The following is a 20,332-nucleotide window of genomic DNA, read 5'->3' as shown; positions in this document are numbered from 1 at the left end:
TAAACATAAAGGCTTTACCGGGCTTTACTGTCTCCCTCGGCAGCAGTCTAAATGTTGAAAGAGCGCCACCTGCCCATTGACCCCTTGCTGTGGCCGAAAATGGTAATGCAGTTTATTTCCATCTGCCTCGTGTCGTGTTAGACGCGGGTTCGAATCCACGCGAGGAGTGGCCAAATTAATAATAACAAAACATCGAAACATGATGGGCTCGTATTTCCAGCAGACAGAACAACTAAACAATACTACAGTTGCAGCTGAGGCTAAAGGAAATGTGATTTAGCTTAGAACCCACTTCACCATCAGCACATACAGTACCTGATTAAAGATTACACTTCATGTCTAAACAGTTTAAAATTAGGGCAGCCTAACTTGCCTAAGTAATTACTTTGCAGGAAATGAAAAAAACAGGCTTCAGTGGGGAAAAAGGGAGGGGCGGAGATGTGCGTTTTTTGTCAGACGTTTTGCACTTTAATTGTTTTGACACACCATTCAACTGCTATTATTATTTAATTAATATAATATAGGCTAAATAATCTGGAAGTTGAAGTTGTTAGTCCAGCTGGAGGGGCAAATAATATAATTCTAAATAATTCTAAATATAATAATAAAATAATTATAATTAAATAATCTTTACGTGTCACCCGATTGAAACCTCTCATTTAAAGAGCAAAACTACACACCAAATCTCTAAGACCACAAGCTATTTCTCAGCCTTTCACTCAGTTTTCAAATGTATAAAACACACTACACACGCTTCTCTACCTAAGACACAAAAATCTGACAGGAAGTGACTTCCTTTCCTTTTCCAAACACAACCAATCAAAATGCTATACTTATTCACCAGGTCCCACACACTCTCCTCACATGTGCAAACACTAATTGCTTAACTGATCACTAACCAATCACTGCTTTAGTATAGGCCTATAAATAGGTCAAAGGTCAGATTGCCTGCTTTGAACAGTGGATGCCGACAATAGACAGAGAGCAAGGGGAGTAGGAGGGAGAGGCAGGGGACGACAACCACAGCTGCATCTCATGTGGCTTAAATTGCCTCCTCGAGTCCTCCACTTGCCTCCCTTCCTCACGTCTTAGTCCCTCCCACCGAGGAGGCACGGGGGAGAGCTGCACGGCTTCTGGGAAGGCTGCTCTCGTGTTTCCTCGGCTATATCTCCGAGGTGTTCCATCCTCGATGCTCGCTCTTCGGCCTTCAGGACAGAGTTAAGAGCTCTGAGACGGCCTTCACTGAGGAGGGACGGAACAACTTCCAGTTCAGCCGAAGACAGAGGAGTCGAGGAGCTATCAAATAAGGGACATGGGATGTATCTCAGGACAAGTTCATGGAGGAAGAGTTGGAAGAGGAGGAGGAGGAAGAAGAGGACGAGGGCAGAGAAATGAAGGAAGGAGAGCCATCTCTGTTTAGATCAGGGCCACACTTAGTGATCTGGTTATTCCCACCCCTCCACACACACACACACACACACACACACACACACACACACCTATGTGTGAATGGTGCCTGTAATATGTAAAAGTGCACTTAGTAGGCTAGTTGATAAGACTAGAAAAGCACTATATAAATACTGTCCATCTATACACACACACACACACACACACACACACACACACACACACACAAATGTGTTCTTTATTCTAAAATGATACCAACAATGATGCCAAAATATGATATACACACACAAACACACACACACACACACAACAGTGTATTTTTTTACAGTGCACAGAGAGGAGCTGCCTCCAGCTCCTCCCCCTCGTGAAGTTGCGTGCTGCCGTGTGCACTTGCTCAGAGAGGCTATCGTTACGTTAGCATGTTGCTGGTGTTCTTGCCATGGGATTAACTGTACTAATAAAACTGTTGAAACACCGCGGCCACGCTGCTGTGAAAGCTCCCCGAACGTCATTTATCAGTCTGATTGTTACCCCTCTCAGTGGCAGCTCCTCCACTCCATATCTTTATAACGGAGCTAACCGCTAACTGGAGCTAATTGCTAACCGGAGCTAACCGCTAATCAGAGCTAATCGTTGCCAACCGAGCCTTGAGTTCTGTGTGCCTGTATCCATTAACTGCATGTATAGACTCAAGCCCGAACCCTTCATTTTATTAAAATGGCTGTAAAAGTTTTAAACTACAACTCAGAGTTGTTTGAATGACAGAAATCAGCTGAAGGTACGGCGTAGCGTTAGCGTGCTAGTTGATGCTTTCTCTGCGGAGTGCAGACTGATTTGCTCTCGCGAGTCATGTGACCAAATCGCAGCCTTTGCGATTAGGAAATCGCGTTTTAACATATCGCGATATTATCGCAAATGCAATTAATTGTTCAGCCCTAATATATATATATATATATACACACACACGCCACATATCTCAACCCCTCTCAGCAAATTACTTTCACTGTAGAACATTGTATGGAAATGTAGATTTAAGCCTATGAAAGACAAAAGAGCTTTAGATTTAGAACAACAATGTGTACATGGTATATCTAAAAATGTCACCTATTGTTATGAAAAAAGCCATTTGATGCAAATTCTTCTTTTTGAGATGTGTTTGTGGCATTTTGACTGCAGTGTTTCATTTTGAAGGAGATGAGAGGCACTTTTTGTGTGCAGTTTTGGGAATTGTGTGTAGAGTTTTGAAAAGCGGAGAGATAGTTTTGAAAACGTGTTTAAGCAGATGTAAAAAAAAATTAAAAAAAACTGTAAACGATGAGGCTCCAGGAGTAGTATCAGATCTGTGAGTCATTGTGAAAGAGCGCCACCTGCCCATTGACACCTCGTTGTGGCCGAACATGGTAATGCAGCCTATTTCTCCCTGCCTCATGGCGCTTTAGATGAGGGTTCCATTCTAAGCGAGTAGAGGCCACATTAAAAATAACAACACGACAACACAATCTAATGGGCTCGTATTTTCAGCAGACAAAATAACTGGAAAAGTACTACAGTGGCAGCCCTGGCTAGAGGAAATGTGATTTAGCTTAGAGCCCAACTCACCATGACCATATATACCTGATTAAAGTTCCTATTTTATGGATGAGTCATGATAATTCCTATACATTAATTTTACATGGCACGTATCAGGCGTTACCCACAATTCCAATGGGCATCCTTAGCTAAATAAAAGCCAATAATTTGAAAAAAAAACTAATAATTTGAAAACTAAAGCAATTTAAAATCTGAACTCAGTGTCTGCAGTGACTATGAGATAGAAAGAGTGTGTCTGACATGGGAATGAACAGAGAGTGTGTCCTACATAGGAATGAACAGAGAAAACAATTATACACCCTCAGTGAAACACAGTTGACGTTGGAGGCCTTTAAATACAGCTCGATTCCATTTCACTTCTGTAGGTTGCTGTGTAGCTGCGAGACTCGGAGCTATATTACGTAGATCGTGCGTGGAGGTGGGCTTGGATAAAGCGCTGTAGAATTTGATACTACCTCTCTCTATCCCCCCAACCCTCAGCCGTTGTTGCTGCATGTATCACGTCTGTTAGCAACGAGTCTCAAAGCCACAATATAGAGCTACTTACATTTTTCAATTGCTCAACAAAGACTTAGTAGTTTCTTAAGCTTTGACATCATACTCTTTTAATGACCTTTGGCATAATGCAGATAATAGGCTACCTAGCCTAATGATCTGTTGTCTGTTTGAAGACTTACAGACTGTTGACGCCTCACTTCATGTCTAAACAGTTTAAATTAGGGTAACCTATTACTATACTACAAATTATTACATCCCAGGAGATATATATAGGATTCAGTGGGGAAAAAGGCAGTGCAAGATCTTTAAACACCATCAAATCTCCCTTTAATAAAGTAAAATTCCTTCAGGAGTAGTTTAAGAAACATTCTTGAAATGATTGGATGACAATCACCATCAACTCCCCCGACATCTGTCCCTCTGAAGTGGATGAATTCACACATAGTGCCCGCTTTTTCTAAACATAAAGGCTTTACCGGGCTTTACTGTCTCCCTCGGCAGCAGTCTAAATGTTGAAAGAGCGCCACCTGCCCATTGACCCCTTGCTGTGGCCGAAAATGGTAATGCAGTTTATTTCCATCTGCCTCGTGTCGTGTTAGACGCGGGTTCGAATCCACGCGAGGAGTGGCCAAATTAATAATAACAAAACATCGAAACATGATGGGCTCGTATTTCCAGCAGACAGAACAACTAAACAATACTACAGTTGCAGCTGAGGCTAAAGGAAATGTGATTTAGCTTAGAACCCACTTCACCATCAGCACATACAGTACCTGATTAAAGATTACACTTCATGTCTAAACAGTTTAAAATTAGGGCAGCCTAACTTGCCTAAGTAATTACTTTGCAGGAAATGAAAAAAAACAGGCTTCAGTGGGGAAAAAGGGAGGGGCGGAGATGTGCGTTTTTTGTCAGACGTTTTGCACTTTAATTGTTTTGACACACCATTCAACTGCTATTATTATTTAATTAATATAATATAGGATAAATAATCTGGAAGTTGAAGTTGTTAGTCCAGCTGGAGGGGCAAATAATATAATTCTAAATAATTCTAAATATAATAATAAAATAATTATAATTAAATAATCTTTACGTGTCACCCGATTGAAACCTCTCATTTAAAGAGCAAAACTACACACCAAATCTCTAAGACCACAAGCTATTTCTCAGCCTTTCACTCAGTTTTCAAATGTATAAAACACACTACACACGCTTCTCTACCTAAGACACAAAAATCTGACAGGAAGTGACTTCCTTTCCTTTTCCAAACACAACCAATCAAAATGCTATACTTATTCACCAGGTCCCACACACTCTCCTCACATGTGCAAACACTAATTGCTTAACTGATCACTAACCAATCACTGCTTTAGTATAGGCCTATAAATAGGTCAAAGGTCAGATTGCCTGCTTTGAACAGTGGATGCCGACAATAGACAGAGAGAAAGGGGAGTAGGAGGGAGAGGCAGGGGACGACAACCACAGCTGCATCTCATGTGGCTTAAATTGCCTCCTCGAGTCCTCCACTTGCCTCCCTTCCTCACGTCTTAGTCCCTCCCACCGAGGAGGCACGGGGGAGAGCTGCACGGCTTCTGGGAAGGCTGCTCTCGTGTTTCCTCGGCTATATCTCCGAGGTGTTCCATCCTCGATGCTCGCTCTTCGGCCTTCAGGACAGAGTTAAGAGCTCTGAGACGGCCTTCACTGAGGAGGGACGGAACAACTTCCAGTTCAGCCGAAGACAGAGGAGTCGAGGAGCTATCAAATAAGGGACATGGGATGTATCTCAGGACAAGTTCATGGAGGAAGAGTTGGAAGAGGAGGAGGAGGAAGAAGAGGACGAGGGCAGAGAAATGAAGGAAGGAGAGCCATCTCTGTTTAGATCAGGGCCACACTTAGTGATCTGGTTATTCCCACCCCTCCACACACACACACACACACACACACACACACACACACACCTATGTGTGAATGGTGCCTGTAATATGTAAAAGTGCACTTAGTAGGCTAGTTGATAAGACTAGAAAAGCACTATATAAATACTGTCCATCTATACACACACACACACACACACACACACACACACACACACACAAATGTGTTCTTTATTCTAAAATGATACCAACAATGATGCCAAAATATGATATATATATATACACACACAAACACACACACACACACAACAGTGTATTTTTTTACAGTGCACAGAGAGGAGCTGCCTCCAGCTCCTCCCCCTCGTGAAGTTGCGTGCTGCCGTGTGCACTTGCTCAGAGAGGCTATCGTTACGTTAGCATGTTGCTGGTGTTCTTGCCATGGGATTAACTGTACTAATAAAACTGTTGAAACACCGCGGCCACGCTGCTGTGAAAGCTCCCCGAACGTCATTTATCAGTCTGATTGTTACCCCTCTCAGTGGCAGCTCCTCCACTCCATATCTTTATAACGGAGCTAACCGCTAACTGGAGCTAATTGCTAACCGGAGCTAACCGCTAATCAGAGCTAATCGTTGCCAACCGAGCCTTGAGTTCTGTGTGCCTGTATCCATTAACTGCATGTATAGACTCAAGCCCGAACCCTTCATTTTATTAAAATGGCTGTAAAAGTTTTAAACTACAACTCAGAGTTGTTTGAATGACAGAAATCAGCTGAAGGTACGGCGTAGCGTTAGCGTGCTAGTTGATGCTTTCTCTGCGGAGTGCAGACTGATTTGCTCTCGCGAGTCATGTGACCAAATCGCAGCCTTTGCGATTAGGAAATCGCGTTTTAACATATCGCGATATTATCGCAAATGCAATTAATTGTTCAGCCCTAATATATATATATATATATACACACACACGCCACATATCTCAACCCCTCTCAGCAAATTACTTTCACTGTAGAACATTGTATGGAAATGTAGATTTAAGCCTATGAAAGACAAAAGAGCTTTAGATTTAGAACAACAATGTGTACATGGTATATCTAAAAATGTCACCTATTGTTATGAAAAAAGCCATTTGATGCAAATTCTTCTTTTTGAGATGTGTTTGTGGCATTTTGACTGCAGTGTTTCATTTTGAAGGAGATGAGAGGCACTTTTTGTGTGCAGTTTTGGGAATTGTGTGTAGAGTTTTGAAAAGCGGAGAGATAGTTTTGAAAACGTGTTTAAGCAGATGTAAAAAAAAAAATTAAAAAAAAACTGTAAACGATGAGGCTCCAGGAGTAGTATCAGATCTGTGAGTCATTGTGAAAGAGCGCCACCTGCCCATTGACACCTCGTTGTGGCCGAACATGGTAATGCAGCCTATTTCTCCCTGCCTCATGGCGCTTTAGATGAGGGTTCCATTCTAAGCGAGTAGAGGCCACATTAAAAAATAACAACACGACAACACAATCTAATGGGCTCGTATTTTCAGCAGACAAAATAACTGGAAAAGTACTACAGTGGCAGCCCTGGCTAGAGGAAATGTGATTTAGCTTAGAGCCCAACTCACCATGACCATATATACCTGATTAAAGTTCCTATTTTATGGATGAGTCATGATAATTCCTATACATTAATTTTACATGGCACGTATCAGGCGTTACCCACAATTCCAATGGGCATCCTTAGCTAAATAAAAGCCAATAATTTGAAAAAAAAACTAATAATTTGAAAACTAAAGCAATTTAAAATCTGAACTCAGTGTCTGCAGTGACTATGAGATAGAAAGAGTGTGTCTGACATGGGAATGAACAGAGAGTGTGTCCTACATAGGAATGAACAGAGAAAACAATTATACACCCTCAGTGAAACACAGTTGACGTTGGAGGCCTTTAAATACAGCTCGATTCCATTTCACTTCTGTAGGTTGCTGTGTAGCTGCGAGACTCGGAGCTATATTACGTAGATCGTGCGTGGAGGTGGGCTTGGATAAAGCGCTGTAGAATTTGATACTACCTCTCTCTATCCCCCCAACCCTCAGCCGTTGTTGCTGCATGTATCACGTCTGTTAGCAACGAGTCTCAAAGCCACAATATAGAGCTACTTACATTTTTCAATTGCTCAACAAAGACTTAGTAGTTTCTTAAGCTTTGACATCATACTCTTTTAATGACCTTTGGCATAATGCAGATAATAGGCTACCTAGCCTAATGATCTGTTGTCTGTTTGAAGACTTACAGACTGTTGACGCCTCACTTCATGTCTAAACAGTTTAAATTAGGGTAACCTATTACTATACTACAAATTATTACATCCCAGGAGATATATATAGGATTCAGTGGGGAAAAAGGCAGTGCAAGATCTTTAAACACCATCAAATCTCCCTTTAATAAAGTAAAATTCCTTCAGGAGTAGTTTAAGAAACATTCTTGAAATGATTGGATGACAATCACCATCAACTCCCCCGACATCTGTCCCTCTGAAGTGGATGAATTCACACATAGTGCCCGCTTTTTCTAAACATAAAGGCTTTACCGGGCTTTACTGTCTCCCTCGGCAGCAGTCTAAATGTTGAAAGAGCGCCACCTGCCCATTGACCCCTTGCTGTGGCCGAAAATGGTAATGCAGTTTATTTCCATCTGCCTCGTGTCGTGTTAGACGCGGGTTCGAATCCACGCGAGGAGTGGCCAAATTAATAATAACAAAACATCGAAACATGATGGGCTCGTATTTCCAGCAGACAGAACAACTAAACAATACTACAGTTGCAGCTGAGGCTAAAGGAAATGTGATTTAGCTTAGAACCCACTTCACCATCAGCACATACAGTACCTGATTAAAGATTACACTTCATGTCTAAACAGTTTAAAATTAGGGCAGCCTAACTTGCCTAAGTAATTACTTTGCAGGAAATGAAAAAAAACAGGCTTCAGTGGGGAAAAAGGGAGGGGCGGAGATGTGCGTTTTTTGTCAGACGTTTTGCACTTTAATTGTTTTGACACACCATTCAACTGCTATTATTATTTAATTAATATAATATAGGCTAAATAATCTGGAAGTTGAAGTTGTTAGTCCAGCTGGAGGGGCAAATAATATAATTCTAAATAATTCTAAATATAATAATAAAATAATTATAATTAAATAATCTTTACGTGTCACCCGATTGAAACCTCTCATTTAAAGAGCAAAACTACACACCAAATCTCTAAGACCACAAGCTATTTCTCAGCCTTTCACTCAGTTTTCAAATGTATAAAACACACTACACACGCTTCTCTACCTAAGACACAAAAATCTGACAGGAAGTGACTTCCTTTCCTTTTCCAAACACAACCAATCAAAATGCTATACTTATTCACCAGGTCCCACACACTCTCCTCACATGTGCAAACACTAATTGCTTAACTGATCACTAACCAATCACTGCTTTAGTATAGGCCTATAAATAGGTCAAAGGTCAGATTGCCTGCTTTGAACAGTGGATGCCGACAATAGACAGAGAGCAAGGGGAGTAGGAGGGAGAGGCAGGGGACGACAACCACAGCTGCATCTCATGTGGCTTAAATTGCCTCCTCGAGTCCTCCACTTGCCTCCCTTCCTCACGTCTTAGTCCCTCCCACCGAGGAGGCACGGGGGAGAGCTGCACGGCTTCTGGGAAGGCTGCTCTCGTGTTTCCTCGGCTATATCTCCGAGGTGTTCCCTCCTCGATGCTCGCTCTTCGGCCTTCAGGACAGAGTTAAGAGCTCTGAGACGGCCTTCACTGAGGAGGGACGGAACAACTTCCAGTTCAGCCGAAGACAGAGGAGTCGAGGAGCTATCAAATAAGGGACATGGGATGTATCTCAGGACAAGTTCATGGAGGAAGAGTTGGAAGAGGAGGAGGAGGAAGAAGAGGACGAGGGCAGAGAAATGAAGGAAGGAGAGCCATCTCTGTTTAGATCAGGGCCACACTTAGTGATCTGGTTATTCCCACCCCCCCCCCCCACCACCCCCCACCCCCCACACACACACACACACCTATGTGTGAATGGTGCCTGTAATATGTAAAAGTGCACTTAGTAGGCTAGTTGATAAGACTAGAAAAGCACTATATAAATACTGTCCATCTATACACACACACACACACACACACACACACACACACACACACACACACACAAATGTGTTCTTTATTCTAAAATGATACCAACAATGATGCCAAAATATGATATATATATATACACACACAAACACACACACACACACAACAGTGTATTTTTTTACAGTGCACAGAGAGGAGCTGCCTCCAGCTCCTCCCCCTCGTGAAGTTGCGTGCTGCCGTGTGCACTTGCTCAGAGAGGCTATCGTTACGTTAGCATGTTGCTGGTGTTCTTGCCATGGGATTAACTGTACTAATAAAACTGTTGAAACACCGCGGCCACGCTGCTGTGAAAGCTCCCCGAACGTCATTTATCAGTCTGATTGTTACCCCTCTCAGTGGCAGCTCCTCCACTCCATATCTTTATAACGGAGCTAACCGCTAACTGGAGCTAATTGCTAACCGGAGCTAACCGCTAATCAGAGCTAATCGTTGCCAACCGAGCCTTGAGTTCTGTGTGCCTGTATCCATTAACTGCATGTATAGACTCAAGCCCGAACCCTTCATTTTATTAAAATGGCTGTAAAAGTTTTAAACTACAACTCAGAGTTGTTTGAATGACAGAAATCAGCTGAAGGTACGGCGTAGCGTTAGCGTGCTAGTTGATGCTTTCTCTGCGGAGTGCAGACTGATTTGCTCTCGCGAGTCATGTGACCAAATCGCAGCCTTTGCGATTAGGAAATCGCGTTTTAACATATCGCGATATTATCGCAAATGCAATTAATTGTTCAGCCCTAATATATATATATATATATATATATATACACACACACGCCACATATTTCAACCCCTCTCAGCAAATTACTTTCACTGTAGAACATTGTATGGAAATGTAGATTTAAGCCTATGAAAGACAAAAGAGCTTTAGATTTAGAACAACAAGTGTACATGGTATATCTAAAAATGTCACCTATTGTTATGAAAAAAGCCATTTGATGCAAATTCTTCTTTTTGAGATGTGTTTGTGGCATTTTGACTGCAGTGTTTCATTTTGAAGGAGATGAGAGACACTTTGTGTGTGCAGTTTTGGGAATTGTGTGTAGAGTTTTGAAAAGCGGAGAGATAGTTTTGAAAACGTGTTTAAGCAGATGTAAAAAAAAAAATTAAAAAAAAACTGTAAACGATGAGGCTCCAGGAGTAGTATCAGATCTGTGAGTCATTGTGAAAGAGCGCCACCTGCCCATTGACACCTCGTTGTGGCCGAACATGGTAATGCAGCCTATTTCTCCCTGCCTCATGGCGCTTTAGATGAGGGTTCCATTCTAAGCGAGTAGAGGCCACATTAAAAAATAACAACACGACAACACAATCTAATGGGCTCGTATTTTCAGCAGACAAAATAACTGGAAAAGTACTACAGTGGCAGCCCTGGCTAGAGGAAATGTGATTTAGCTTAGAGCCCAACTCACCATGACCATATATACCTGATTAAAGTTCCTATTTTATGGATGAGTCATGATAATTCCTATACATTAATTTTACATGGCATGTATCAGGCGTTACCCACAATTCCAATGGGCATCCTTAGCTAAATAAAAGCCAATAATTTGAAAAAAAAACTAATAATTTGAAAACTAAAGCAATTTAAAATCTGAACTCAGTGTCTGCAGTGACTATGAGATAGAAAGAGTGTGTCTGACATGGGAATGAACAGAGAGTGTGTCCTACATAGGAATGAACAGAGAAAACAATTATACACCCTCAGTGAAACACAGTTGACGTTGGAGGCCTTTAAATACAGCTCGATTCCATTTCACTTCTGTAGGTTGCTGTGTAGCTGCGAGACTCGGAGCTATATTACGTAGATCGTGCGTGGAGGTGGGCTTGGATAAAGCGCTGTAGAATTTGATACTACCTCTCTCTATCCCCCCAACCCTCAGCCGTTGTTGCTGCATGTATCACGTCTGTTAGCAACGAGTCTCAAAGCCACAATATAGAGCTACTTACATTTTTCAATTGCTCAACAAAGACTTAGTAGTTTCTTAAGCTTTGACATCATACTCTTTTAATGACCTTTGGCATAATGCAGATAATAGGCTACCTAGCCTAATGATCTGTTGTCTGTTTGAAGACTTACAGACTGTTGACGCCTCACTTCATGTCTAAACAGTTTAAATTAGGGTAACCTATTACTATACTACAAATTATTACATCCCAGGAGATATAAAAAAAAAAAAAATAGGATTCAGTGGGGAAAAAGGCAGTGCAAGATCTTTAAACACCATCAAATCTCCCTTTAATAAAGTAAAATTCCTTCAGGAGTAGTTTAAGAAACATTCTTGAAATGATTGGATGACAATCACCATCAACTCCCCCGACATCTGTCCCTCTGAAGTGGATGAATTCACACATAGTGCCCGCTTTTTCTAAACATAAAGGCTTTACCGGGCTTTACTGTCTCCCTCGGCAGCAGTCTAAATGTTGAAAGAGCGCCACCTGCCCATTGACCCCTTGCTGTGGCCGAAAATGGTAATGCAGTTTATTTCCATCTGCCTCGTGTCGTGTTAGACGCGGGTTCGAATCCACGCGAGGAGTGGCCAAATTAATAATAACAAAACATCGAAACATGATGGGCTCGTATTTCCAGCAGACAGAACAACTAAACAATACTACAGTTGCAGCTGAGGCTAAAGGAAATGTGATTTAGCTTAGAACCCACTTCACCATCAGCACATACAGTACCTGATTAAAGATTACACTTCATGTCTAAACAGTTTAAAATTAGGGCAGCCTAACTTGCCTAAGTAATTACTTTGCAGGAAATGAAAAAAAACAGGCTTCAGTGGGGAAAAAGGGAGGGGCGGAGATGTGCGTTTTTTGTCAGACGTTTTGCACTTTAATTGTTTTGACACACCATTCAACTGCTATTATTATTTAATTAATATAATATAGGATAAATAATCTGGAAGTTGAAGTTGTTAGTCCAGCTGGAGGGGCAAATAATATAATTCTAAATAATTCTAAATATAATAATAAAATAATTATAATTAAATAATCTTTACGTGTCACCCGATTGAAACCTCTCATTTAAAGAGCAAAACTACACACCAAATCTCTAAGACCACAAGCTATTTCTCAGCCTTTCACTCAGTTTTCAAATGTATAAAACACACTACACACGCTTCTCTACCTAAGACACAAAAATCTGACAGGAAGTGACTTCCTTTCCTTTTCCAAACACAACCAATCAAAATGCTATACTTATTCACCAGGTCCCACACACTCTCCTCACATGTGCAAACACTAATTGCTTAACTGATCACTAACCAATCACTGCTTTAGTATAGGCCTATAAATAGGTCAAAGGTCAGATTGCCTGCTTTGAACAGTGGATGCCGACAATAGACAGAGAGCAAGGGGAGTAGGAGGGAGAGGCAGGGGACGACAACCACAGCTGCATCTCATGTGGCTTAAATTGCCTCCTCGAGTCCTCCACTTGCCTCCCTTCCTCACGTCTTAGTCCCTCCCACCGAGGAGGCACGGGGGAGAGCTGCACGGCTTCTGGGAAGGCTGCTCTCGTGTTTCCTCGGCTATATCTCCGAGGTGTTCCCTCCTCGATGCTCGCTCTTCGGCCCTCAGGACAGAATTACGAGCTCTGAGACGGCCTTCACTGAGGAGGGACGGAACAACTTCCGGTTCAGCCGAAGACAGAGGAGTCGAGGAGCTATCAAATAAGGGACATGGGATGTATCTCAGGACAAGTTCATGGAGGAAGAGTTGGAAGAGGAGGAGGAGGAAGAAGAGGACGAGGGCAGAGAAATGAAGGAAGGAGAGCAATCTCTGTTTAGATCAGGGCCACACTTAGTGATCTGGTTATTCCCCCCCCCCCCCCCCCCCACACACACACACACACACACACACCTATGTGTGAATGGTGCCTGTAATATGTAAAAGTGCACTTAGTAGGCTAGTTGATAAGACTAGAAAAGCACTATATAAATACTGTCCATCCATACACACACACACACACACACACACACACACACACACACACACACACACACAAATGTGTTCTTTATTCTAAAATGATACCAACAATGATGCCAAAATATGATATATATATATATATATATATATATATATATATATATATATATATATACACACACACACACACACACACACACACACACACAACAGTGTATTTTTTTACAGTGCACAGAGAGGAGCTGCCTCCAGCTCCTCCCCCTCGTGAAGTTGCGTGCTGCCGTGTGCACTTGCTCAGAGAGGCTATCGTTACGTTAGCATGTTGCTGGTGTTCTTGCCATGGGATTAACTGTACTAATAAAACTGTTGAAACACCGCGGCCACGCTGCTGTGAAAGCTCCCCGAACGTCATTTATCAGTCTGATTGTTACCCCTCTCAGTGGCAGCTCCTCCACTCCATATCTTTATAACGGAGCTAACCGCTAACTGGAGCTAATTGCTAACCGGAGCTAACCGCTAATCAGAGCTAATCGTTGCCAACCGAGCCTTGAGTTCTGTGTGCCTGTATCCATTAACTGCATGTATAGACTCAAGCCCGAACCCTTCATTTTATTAAAATGGCTGTAAAAGTTTTAAACTACAACTCAGAGTTGTTTGAATGACAGAAATCAGCTGAAGGTACGGCGTAGCGTTAGCGTGCTAGTTGATGCTTTCTCTGCGGAGTGCAGACTGATTTGCTCTCGCGAGTCATGTGACCAAATCGCAGCCTTTGCGATTAGGAAATCGCGTTTTAACATATCGCGATATTATCGCAAATGCAATTAATTGTTCAGCCCTAATATATATATATATATATATATATATATATATATACACACACACGCCACATATTTCAACCCCTCTCAGCAAATTACTTTCACTGTAGAACATTGTATGGAAATGTAGATTTAAGAATATGAAAGACAAAAGAGCTTTAGATTTAGAACAACAGTGTGTACATGGTATATCTAAAAATGTAACCTATTGTTATGAAAAAAGCCATTTGATGCAAATTCTTCTTTTTGAGATGTGTTTGTGGCATTTTGACTGCAGTGTTTCATTTTGAAGGAGATGAGAGACACTTTGTGTGTGCAGTTTTGGGAATTGTGTGTAGAGTTTTGAAAAGCGGAGAGATAGTTTTGAAAACGTGTTTAAGCAGATGTAAAAATGTAAACGATGAGGCTCCAGGAGTAGTATCAGATCTGTGAGTCATTGTGAAAGAGCGCCACCTGCCCATTGACACCTCGTTGTGGCCGAACATGGTAATGCAGCCTATTTCTCCCTGCCTCATGGCGCTTTAGATGAGGGTTCCATTCTAAGCGAGTAGAGGCCACATTAAAAAATAACAACACGACAACACAATCTAATGGGCTCGTATTTTCAGCAGACAAAATAACTGGAAAAGTACTACAGTGGCAGCCGTGGCTAGAGGAAATGTGATTTAGCTTAGAGCCCAACTCACCATGACCATATATACCTGATTAAAGTTCCTATTTTATGGATGAGTCATGATAATTCCTATACATTAATTTTACATGGCACGTATCAGGCGTTACCCACAATTCCAATGGGCATCCTTAGCCAAATAAAAGCCAATAATTTGAAAAAAAAAACTAATAATTTGAAAACTAAAGCAATTTAAAATCTGAACTCAGTGTCTGCAGTGACTATGAGATAGAAAGAGTGTGTCTGACATGGGAATGAACAGAGAGTGTGTCCTACATAGGAATGAACAGAGAAAACAATTTACACCCTCAGTGAAACACAGTTGACGTTGGAGGCCTTTAAATACAGCTCGATTCCATTTCACTTCTGTAGGTTGCTGTGTAGCTGCGAGACTCGGAGCTATATTACGTAGATCGTGCGTGGAGGTGGGCTTGGATAAAGCGCTGTAGAATTTGATACTACCTCTCTCTATCCCCCCAACCCTCAGCCGTTGTTGCTGCATGTATCACGTCTGTTAGCAACGAGTCTCTAAGCCACGTTGTAAAGCTGCTTACATTTTTCAATTGCTCAATGAAACGTCATAGTTTTTTTAAGCTTTGACATTATACTCTTTTAATGACCTTTGTCATAATGCAGATAATAGGCTACCTAGCCTAATGATCTGTTGTCTGTTTGAAGACTTACAGACTTTGACGCCTCACTTCATGTCTAAACAGTTTAAATTAGGGTAACCTATTACTATACTACAAATTATTACATCCCAGGAGATATAAAAAAAAAAAAATTGGATTCAGTGGGGAAAAAGGCAGTGCAAGATCTTTAAACACCATCAAATCTCCCTTTAATAAAGTAAAATTCCTTCAGGAGTAGTTTAAGAAACATTCTTGAAATGATTGGATGACAATCACCATCAACTCCCCCGACATCTGTCCCTCTGAAGTGGATGAATTCACACATAGTGCCCGCTTTTTCTAAACATAAAGGCTTTACCGGGCTTTACTGTCTCCCTCGGCAGCAGTCTAAATGTTGAAAGAGCGCCACCTGCCCATTGACCCCTTGCTGTGGCCGAAAATGGTAATGCAGTTTATTTCCATCTGCCTCGTGTCGTGTTAGACGCGGGTTCGAATCCACGCGAGGAGTGGCCAAATTAATAATAACAAAACATCGAAACATGATGGGCTCGTATTTCCAGCAGACAGAACAACTAAACAATACTACAGTTGCAGCTGAGGCTAAAGGAAATGTGATTTAGCTTAGAACCCACTTCACCATCAGCACATACAGTACCTGATTAAAGATTACACTTCATGTCTAAACAGTTTAAAATTAGGGCAGCCTAACTTGCCTAAGTAATTACTTTGCAGGAAATGAAAAAAAACAGGCTTCAGTGGGGAAAAAGGGAGGGGCGGAGATGTGCGTTTTTGTCAGACGTGTTGCACTTTAATTGTTTTGACACACCATTCAACTGCTATTATTATTTAATTAATATAATATAGGCTAAATAATCTGGAAGTTGAAGTTGTTAGTCCAGCTGGAGGGGCAAATAATATAATTCTAAATAATTCTAAATATAATAATAAAATAATTATAATTAAATAATCTTTACGTGTCACCCGATTGAAACCTCTCATTTAAAGAGCAAAACTACACACCAAATCTCTAAGACCACAAGCTATTTCTCAGCCTTTCACTCAGTTTTCAAATGTATAAAACACACTACACACGCTTCTCTACCTAAGACACAAAAATCTGACAGGAAGTGACTTCCTTTCCTTTTCCAAACACAACCAATCAAAATGCTATACTTATTCACCAGGTCCCACACACTCTCCTCACATGTGCAAACACTAATTGCTTAACTGATCACTAACCAATCACTGCTTTAGTATAGGCCTATAAATAGGTCAAAGGTCAGATTGCCTGCTTTGAACAGTGGATGCCGACAATAGACAGAGAGCAAGGGGAGTAGGAGGGAGAGGCAGGGGACGACAACCACAGCTGCATCTCATGTGGCTTAAATTGCCTCCTCGAGTCCTCCACTTGCCTCCCTTCCTCACGTCTTAGTCCCTCCCACCGAGGAGGCACGGGGGAGAGCTGCACGGCTTCTGGGAAGGCTGCTCTCGTGTTTCCTCGGCTATATCTCCGAGGTGTTCCATCCTCGATGCTCGCTCTTCGGCCTTCAGGACAGAGTTAAGAGCTCTGAGACGGCCTTCACTGAGGAGGGACGGAACAACTTCCAGTTCAGCCGAAGACAGAGGAGTCGAGGAGCTATCAAATAAGGGACATGGGATGTATCTCAGGACAAGTTCATGGAGGAAGAGTTGGAAGAGGAGGAGGAGGAAGAAGAGGACGAGGGCAGAGAAATGAAGGAAGGAGAGCCATCTCTGTTTAGATCAGGGCCACACTTAGTGATCTGGTTATTCCCACCCCCCCACACACACACACACACACACACCTATGTGTGAATGGTGCCTGTAATATGTAAAAGTGCACTTAGTAGGCTAGTTGATAAGACTAGAAAAGCACTATATAAATACTGTCCATCTATACACACACACACACACACACACACACACACACACACACACACACAAATGTGTTCTTTATTCTAAAATGATACCAACAATGATGCCAAAATATGATATATATATACACACACAACACACACACACACAACAGTGTATTTTTTTACAGTGCACAGAGAGGAGCTGCCTCCAGCTCCTCCCCCTCGTGAAGTTGCGTGCTGCCGTGTGCACTTGCTCAGAGAGGCTATCGTTACGTTAGCATGTTGCTGGTGTTCTTGCCATGGGATTAACTGTACTAATAAAACTGTTGAAACACGCGGCCACGCTGCTGTGAAAGCTCCCCGAACGTCATTTATCAGTCTGATTGTTACCCCTCTCAGTGGCAGCTCCTCCACTCCATATCTTTATAACGGAGCTAACCGCTAACTGGAGCTAATTGCTAACCGGAGCTAACCGCTAATCAGAGCTAATCGTTGCCAACCGAGCCTTGAGTTCTGTGTGCCTGTATCCATTAACTGCCTGAAATTATTGGATGCCAACAGGGTGGCCATCTGGCATTTCTGGCAAATGCCAGAGGGGCCGGACCATTTTTTTTAAATGTGGGCTGGTCAAATGTATTGTTGTGTAATATTAAGCATTTGGCCAGTTGGCAACGGCCGGCCTGGTCCCGAGATGGGCCGACCGACCCAATCAGAGGTTACTTAAATTGGGACGTTCAGTCAAAATCCAGCACGTCGCCTTCAAACGGGATCTCTGTTTGCAGAGTTCAGGCTGTAACGGACCCTCCAGGTGATCATGCTGCTCTGGGGGACCGGCAGCGCAGTGAGAAGCCGCTGCTGACGGGCGCAGAGCTCCGCCGGAGCTCTGACTGCTGTCTGTCGCGCTGCCGTCTGATGGCATCAGAATTAAATTGAGACAGTTTAATTCACAGTTAAAAACGTCTCGTTATTGCGTTAAATAGTAGTCTGATTGGGTACAGTTGGTTTTAACGCCTGATGCGAAGTGTAGGCCTATAGAAGTACACATGACAACCCTGAACAAGCAGCGTCGTTCTGCTCCGTCTTTCTGCTGTGCCCCATTCACATAGTAGTTTTACACTATGTAGGTTAAACTCTGCAATTAATCCGCGCTTTACATGTATGTATGAACTGTGGTGGTCCGTTACACTGTAGGCTATATTCAACATCACTTATTAAGTAGCCTAAGTCAATCCTACATTTTTCAACTTTGAAGCAAAACATGCTCCTTGGGTAAAAAAAGTTACCATAAAGCCCTGTTCATGCTAATTAAACAACTGAACTTTAGGGTCAAGTGTTGTCGTATCCGGCCCATGTCCCGGATGTGAAAGCCCCCTTACTGGACTACTGAATATAATAATATTCCATTATATTTTGTATTTTGAATTGTTACCTGCCACCAGAATTTTGTGATTTCCTTGCAATAAATGTTGACATTTTTACCATAAATTGGTGCCTAAAAATGTATCAGAATGCAGGAATTGAAGTCTTTTACCCTCATAATTTCCTGGAGGAGGACCCACAGACCTCCCTGCTTTATGTGTTCCCCCAAAGACCAATTCTGAGCAAGGAAAAACCCTCAAGTATAATCACAGACAGCCATAAAAAACATTTCAATTGCAGAGTTAGAGAGTTAAAACAGATGAAAAGATGGAGAACCAGACAGACAATATGTACAGTGTCAACAGAGAGAAACACGGACAATCGAACAGACAGACAGTGACAACAAAGACCAACATACTGTAGAGAATAACAGCGTACAAATGGCATAAATAGGCAGTATGTGTAAATTTGTTATAAACGCGTGCTCTTTAAAAATTAGTAAGCATTGTTTGCCAGTTACATTAAATGTTTAAAAATCTGTTACATAAGGTACTGCTTATATTATTTCACCATCTGTACACAAATGTAATTAGTGAATGCATGTGTCCGTGGGTGGGGCTGCATGGGCCTGGTAATGTGGGCTGGTTTGGCTATAGTGCCAGGGCTGAATTTTTGTCCCAGTCCGGTCCCTGGATGCCAATCACCATCAACTCCCCTGACATCAGTCCCTCTGAAGTGGATTAATTCACACAGTGCCCGCTTTTTCTAAACATAGAGGCTTTACCGGACTTTACTGTCTCCCTCTAAAGGAAATGTGATTTAGCTTACAGCCCACCTCACCATCAGCACAAACCTGATTAAAGATTACACGTCATGTCTAAACAGTTTAAAATTAGGGCAGCCTAACTTGCCTAAGTAATTACTTTGCAGGAGATGGAAAAAAACAGGCTTCAATGGGGAAAAAGGCAGTTCAAGATTTTCCGCTCGCGCCACTTTGCGCCTGCAGTCAATGTTTAACTAACAATGATTAGGCTAGTTGTTGGTGATATTAGGATCCTGGAGATGTCTCGGCTGCGGCTCATCTTGAGTTTCGGCGTGTATCATTTATAGGCCATTAATAAAACTACTTTTACAGTAGGTTGCCAGGTTGTTAAAATATAGCCTAAATGATTTTAAAAAGTTAAAAATAAATTCATAAATCACTGCCTCAATCGGTTAGTTTGTGTTATTGTGTGACTTTGGTGAATTAGAACTAACCCTTTAAAACACCCAAAGTCACGCAGTAACACTAACTAACTAACCAATGGAGGCAGCAGTAGTTCAAAAAAAATCTGAACTCTCCCTTTAAAACAGCAACTTCCTTTCCAATCCTCTTTCAATGGTTGGCTTTTATGTTATGTATGTGCTTTCTTTCCTCAGAAGCTTGTTGCAATTTTTGGAACATGCTTTGTGAAGCCTAGGCTATATTTTTCTTATTGTATTGAGAAATAATCCAAGTAGTACTAGAAGAAGTGCTTCA

Source organism: Sander lucioperca, chromosome 3 (assembly GCF_008315115.2).
Source record: "Sander lucioperca isolate FBNREF2018 chromosome 3, SLUC_FBN_1.2, whole genome shotgun sequence".
Lineage (NCBI taxonomy): Eukaryota > Metazoa > Chordata > Actinopteri > Perciformes > Percidae > Sander > Sander lucioperca.
This window is presented reverse-complemented; position numbering follows the sequence as displayed.